We start from the raw sequence: 6,673 nt of genomic DNA on the forward strand, positions 1-6,673 counted from the left end.
TATGGCAAAGGGGCCAAACATACTCACTGGAAGAAAGATAGCCTCTTTAACAAATGGTGCTGGAAAAACTGGCTCTCTACATGCCAAAAACTCAAACTTGACCCAGGTCTATCACCATGCACTAAACTAAAGTCAAAGTGGATTAAAGATCTAAGCATTAAAGCAGAGATACTAAATCTCCTGTCTCTGAGAAAGTAGAAGGAACTCTTGAAGACATAGGGGTAGGTAAAGACTTTATGAACAGAAATCAAATCACATGAGAAACAGGTGAAAGAATTAACAACTGGGACCTGCTCTTACTGAGAAGTTTTTTCACGTCAAAAGAAATTACCAACAAGGTGAAAAGACCACTCACAAATTTGGAAAAAATCAAGACAAATAAGTACTGAGACAAAGGTCTGCTCTCTAGAATTTATAAAGAACTAAAAATCACTAGGGCCCCAAAATTTAAAGACCCATTCAAGAAACGGCATCTGAGTTGAACAAATACTTCTCAGAGGATGAAATTAAAGAAGCGAGTAAATATATGAAAAAGTGCTCCACATCACTAGCCATCCATGAATTGCAAATTAAAACAACATTGAGATATCATCTCTCACCTGAAAGAATGGCTATCATAAAGAAATCCACCACCAAAAAATGTTGGAGAGGCTGTGGGGAAAAAGGAACCCTTCTCATTGCTGGTGGGAATGGAGACTGGTGCCACCGTTATGGAAATCAGTGTGGAGACTCCTTTAAAAAGTTGGACTGGAAATCCCATTTAAACCAGCTATTCCTCTACTGGGAATTTTCCCAGAGGATCTGAAAACATCATATCATAGGGATATATGTGTGCCTACATTTATAGCAGCACAATTTGTGGTAGCCAAATCTTGGAAACAACCAAGATGCCCTTCACCTGAGCAATGGTTGAAAAAATGTATTTTTACACAATGGAGTATTACTCAGGTATAAAGAATGATAAATTTGAAGCCTTTACATTGAAGTGGATGCCACTTGAGCAATGGCCGTGACTCATCCACATGGCTGACACTGACAAAGTTTCTACAATCTGAGGTAGAGGATCTCAGGATAAATCCTGAGGGGATTTCACTGACCCTATCAGACCCAAAAGCTACAACTCTTGTTGCATAGGTCCTGATTTACCTTGGTCTTAACCATCCAGCAGAAAAGTATAAAAACAAAGTATAAGAAGTAAAGCCATGCTGTTATGTTGAGCTGTAGGGGACTCAGGTCAACAATTTCTGACATTGCCAGTGAAGCGGAAGACCCAATACTATTATGGACTTCTGAACTCTTTTAGAATATTTTGCTGTGTTTACACACCTATAATATTTAAATAGTGGAACTTAACAAAAAAGTGGATACAGATGAATGTCCATCTTGTATCTGTGTATTCAAAGTGGTTAGGATAGATATATAGTTACATTCTCTTAATGAATAGTGGGATTTGTTCTAATGGTGTTTGTAAATGGGATATCAAGTCTGCATCTCGTACAGCAATTAACCACTAGAAAGAATGCATACACTGTGTTAATTATTGAAACTGTCCTACCGATTTCGTTTGAAGCTGTCTCATTGCTATTTGTTTCCCAATAAAATTATTTAAAAAAATAATGTATAGTTGTGGTGTGCATAGGTGTCATTCTACATGACAATAAGGCAAAATTATACACGGTGGGCCAGCCAGATAATTCAGTGGATTAAGTACCTTCTTAGACAGACTCAACGGCTGGGTGTTCTATCCCCAGCCTGCTGTGCTGCCCTCACTCTTGTCTGGGGCATGCTGGGACATTGATTGAGACTGGGCATGGAGGCTGAAAACAGGAGGATCACCACAAGGCTGATCTGTGTGTTAAGACCTTATATACCTATTTAATTTGTACTAAACACAAGACCTATATAACAAGAAATCTAACTTTTGTATTTTACAAGGTCAGTTAAATCCCCTTAGCATTTACCCTGAAACCGCATAACACAGTTTGTAGATCCTTTGTCAAAGTCAGCCATGTGGATGAGTCACAGCCATTGCTTGACCAGTTTGCTTTCTATGAAAGCCTTGGTCTTAACCATTCAGCAGAAAAGTATAAAAATAAGTATAAAAAGTAAAACCATATTAATACGCTGAGCTCTAAAAGGCTCAAATAAACAACTTCTGACATTGCCAGTCCTATGGATAACCCAGGACTATTATGGACTAGTGGACTATACTGCATTATTTTGCTGAATTCATGCACCTACAGAATTTACATGGCAATGGAACACCCATCTCTGACAAAACTTAACCAAAAAGGGAATATAAATGAAGGACCATTTTGTATCTGTATATACAAAATAGGATAGGAATACAGCTGCATTCTCTTAATTCATTGAGAAGAAAGATTTGTACTAAGAGTGTTTGGACAGGTTATCATGTCTGCATCTTGTACTATGAATAACCACTATGAAGACAACAGTATGCAATGCATTAATTATTGAAACTGTCCTAATCGGTTTTGAAACTGTCTCATTGTTATTTGTTTCTCAATAAAATTAATAAAGAAAAATAAAATAAATATAAAAAAGAAATTATAAATGATAAAAATCAGTGTTCCTAACCAACGTTAATCTTGCACAGACATACATTTTTCAGCTTAGAAAGCAATACTTTGCTCGCATAAATCACATTCAAGTTCACTTTTGCTCTTACTTATGGGGAAATTCTCATTGTTTTCACATTTATGTACACACTGACTCTTTGATAGAAATCAAATGCGCTGGACCTGAAAATTCAATAGCCACAAGTCCTTAGTGCCTACCTCTGTTACACATATGACATTTAACAAAACCTCCCTGGATTCCTTTGGTGCAGTCCTGCTTAACTGGGATGATCTTGGAGATATGTGGAACTTTTTGTTCATCTCTTAAGGCCCACAGCATTGAAATCACAAAGGTGACTCCATGTTTGTTGAAAGTGCCAGTATCATCTCCCTTGGTAGACTAGACAGAAAAAGGAATGGAGCCAGAAGCAGGCCAAATTAGAATGGTTTTCATGCGATTATAAATTTTGTCTCAGAGTAATCATGAGAATAAGATATGGTCACTGAAGAATTCTGGGGCAAAAATTTGCAACTGGCACAAGACAGTTTTTCTCAAAGTTTAGAGTGTATTATAAACTCATTAATATCTTAGTAAAACTCAGATTCCTGAGTTCCTCCCAGGACATATGCCTTGTGAAGGAGCTCTGTTCACATCAATGTACGTAGTACTATATATATGAAATCCAGCTGAAGAGAAAGCATGCTGGAAGGCTGCTTCTCATCTAGCGTATGGATAGTGCACTGATTGGTAGTTTCAGCTGCCAGACTAGAAAGAAAGGCAATTAATACCTCAGCTTGGATTACTTTTCCCTTTGTAGCTCCTGAGAGCAATTAATCTGTAGGTGGTTGCATCCAGGTCAGTTTGGTTGGTCTTCTACAAGATGACATGGGGACATCTGGAGCCATGGGTGTAGGTCAAATCCTTACTATTGCCTTTATATTCATTCGCCTTGGCTTGGTTATGTTTCTGTCCTTTCTGGGACAGAATACCCAGCACCCAAAACTAAGGAAGGAAAGGTTTATTTAGCTCATAGTTTGTGGAAGTTTCAGTCCATACGTGGCTGATCCCAGGCAGAGTAGCACGGGGCAGAGGGCAGCAGTTCATGGAGGTAGAAGATGGCAAAACAGCAAGCGCCAAAGGGGAGGAGCAGCAGCTGCAGGAACTAGCAAGCCTCTCTCCTTCCTTATATCATATGCAGGCTATCTGCCCCAGGGCGGGTGTAGTGCTCACCCCCATAATCCCAGCAGTGGTTTGTGAATTAACCACAAACTCTAGAAGCATGCCCTTCCCCAGTGACTGTGTGAGGAGTTCTAGACACAAACCATAACACTCACTTTGGTCAAGAAGTTTTAAAGGTTTATGCCCCAAATGCATTTACATATGTAAAATGTTGGTCTATAATTTTAAAATCAATTCCCTCCAATTCTTCATAGCTTGCTGATGCATGGGGTTTTGTTATAAAGAACTACCTTTTAATTTTGATTTCCATTTCAATAAACAAGATTTGAAAGCTTGAATTTCAAATACCTAAGTAAGGGATTTATACTCAGATCTGGTTTAATTATACATGATCAATACTGGAATCTGTCACACAGCACAGGAGCTGATTATCCTGTAATAGAAGAGGTTTCTCGCACTACAGTCATAGGCAAGATCACTGCCAAGGAGAAAGACAGAAATAAGGAACATGTAGGTTTTAAGGACAGGAAAAAATTCATAATTTTTCCTTAAGGCGGTATAAGAACAGAGCTCTTGCCTTGAATATGAGGAGCTGCTTTGGGGTTGAGCTATGAAGGTAGCCAGTTACAGGGTTGATTCTTCATCAGAGTATGAAAGGAATCCTCAGGTGAATCTGAAGCACAAATCTGCAAGACATTGGAACAGGTATGATCCCACTTAATATGTTTTAAAAATGTATTTGACTGTTGCAGGCTCTTGCTATGCAGCTCAACTTGTGGTGATCCTCCTGCTTTCAGCCTCCCCCATGCTGGGATTACAGGCATGCACCACCATGCCCGGACTCTGTCCACAGCTCAGCACACCCTGGGGGCAGGGCTAGTGCAGCACGCAGGAACCAGGACCTAATCCTGGCCCTTGTGCTTGCCAAAGCAGGCGCTTAATCCACTGAGCTATCTCACCAGCCCTGATCTCACTTAAGATCACATAAACGTGCTCATGGAAGAACTTCAAGCCCAAAGTGCAAGAACAGGTCTGAAATTAACCTCCACAGGAGGTATTCTGAACATTAGAGTATCACTGAAACAAAGATAACCCTTAGATTCTATCTAACTCTGAACTTGAGGGAGTAAAAGAAAAGTCACAGGACACTTGGGGCAACCTTACATTAAAATCCAGTTTAATGTTTTGGCTTTTCAAAATAGTTGGCACCAAAGCTTTTAGTATAGTTGTCCTTATCTCACATCTATTTTGCCATGTGTTGTTATAATTTTGATCCTTTAAATGGAAGGTAACCCATTTCCTAGATTTCAAGAATATAATTGATTAAATTTCACCAATTTCATAACATCCTTCAAGAGGTGTGGAGCAAAGAGAGTCCACAAAATTAATGTACCCACAGATGAACATATGAACCAACCAAAAATATTAAGCAAGGTTAAGATATTATAATTTTTAAAAGCACCCTGGATTGTGTAAACCTTCCTTTCTCTCATGCTGTTAGACGTACAGCTACACTTAGCCCTACAGGCCATAGGACAATGTGCTAACACTTGCCAGAAATCCAAGCAAATAAGCAAGCAGGCATTGGGCTGGCACTTTTGGGTCAGCCTTACATTTATAAACCTATTAAATAAGGACTGTTTTCAGTACTGCTTAGACAAAGCCTATTGTGAAAATCCTATTAAAAAGAGGAATATTTCTGCATATCTTCAAGCTAAACAACAGAATTGTTTCTTAGCAATCTATTTAGGAAATATGTTCCCTCACCATTCCCAGTCAAGGTTAGAAACTCAGACAACTTGGGCAAGTTTTCTGTTTCTTGTCCATAGGTGTTAATTTGTCCAAGGCAGAAAGGGGTTACCTGCAAAGGCCTGCTTTGATCAATACAAAAATACCTACTAATGCACAAATGAAGTATAGATTAACCAGAAAATGTCTAGGATTGCCATGTGGGAAAGTATACCTATGTTCTACGATCAATGGGAATCTGAAACACTTTGTTAAAGCTTTGCTATTAATCCTTAAGAAATATAGGGATTTTGCTGTCTGAGATTCAATTGAGAAGCTTTTTTTTCTTCCCTCATTTATGAATGCTGTTATGATCAAAATGTTGAAGGTCCTTAGGGATAGAGCAGGATTATTCTACTTATGTAATGTTCTGGAGTTTAAGCCAATCCTGAGCTTCACTTTTCAAGAACAAGAATTTCCACAGGGACTAGTTAGCTGACTTGGCTGTTAAGGGTCATTTCATCTGATAAATTGGGGCTCCATCTCAATTCAGGATTTTCACCTTCAATTTCCAAGTAAAAGTAATAACTCAATGGTTTCTCTTAGCATTCACTTTCAGAGAATCATGTATGGCAGTAGTGACAAGGACTGAAACGCTGTAAGTCCCAAAAAGTATGTGAGAAATTCCAGAAACATCTGAAAAAAATGTTTCACCTACTCCTTTGACTTCTTAACATTCTTCCACTAACTATGCAAATTTTGAATTAACCATTTCATTCATCTCTAACTACAATGGTCTATAGCATCCAAAATGATGAAGTATATCATGAATTTTCAGAGTAATTTAAACTATGCGATGCCTAAGAAGTAATAGTAATTTAACTATAGGATACCTAGCTCTAGTGATGACTTCCAACATGGCCATTTCTCTTTCAAAGTTTAGGAGTAGGTATGACTCTGCCTGAGGGTGGAGAGTAGACCTAAGACTATTTAATACTCTCTGTATCACCCTGGGCCGAGAAGATAGCTCAGAGGTCTAAGCGCCTTCCAGGCAAGCATAAGGATTTGGATTCAATCCCTGGTACCGCACGCTGTGCAGGCACTGGGTGCTGACCCGGCCACGAAACCACGCGTGGTGGCACATGCGTGTAACCCCAGTGCTGTGGAAGCTGACACAGGAGGATCA

The sequence above is a fragment of the Octodon degus genome, unplaced genomic scaffold, assembly GCF_000260255.1.
Source record: "Octodon degus isolate 3935 unplaced genomic scaffold, OctDeg1.0 scaffold00136, whole genome shotgun sequence".
NCBI classification, from domain to species: Eukaryota; Metazoa; Chordata; class Mammalia; order Rodentia; family Octodontidae; genus Octodon; species Octodon degus.